A 337-nucleotide genomic window follows, 5' to 3' on the forward strand; every position below is an offset into this window, starting at 1 on the left:
TGTCATCACAAGACTAGAAATTTAAAAAATTTAAAGTATTTATGGTGTGAGAAATACATAAAAAAACTAACATTTTAATAATATAAGTAACCAAACTAAGAACCCTAAATAGCAAAACCCTAACTAAGATCGTCAATTATGTAATAATACGTGCATGGTGACCACGAATGATGCCTCCACTCCACACATAAAGGCTTTGGCTAATTAAAAGACGAAGAAGCCTTTTTGGTCCACTAACTACTACTTGGTATCCATGGTGTGCATTATTGACTCCTCTTTGAAGCCACGTCATTTATTCCCACTCAATTTGAATCCACCCATCCAATCAACATGGAGC

Source organism: Arachis ipaensis, chromosome B06, assembly GCF_000816755.2.
Source record: "Arachis ipaensis cultivar K30076 chromosome B06, Araip1.1, whole genome shotgun sequence".
Lineage (NCBI taxonomy): Eukaryota > Viridiplantae > Streptophyta > Magnoliopsida > Fabales > Fabaceae > Arachis > Arachis ipaensis.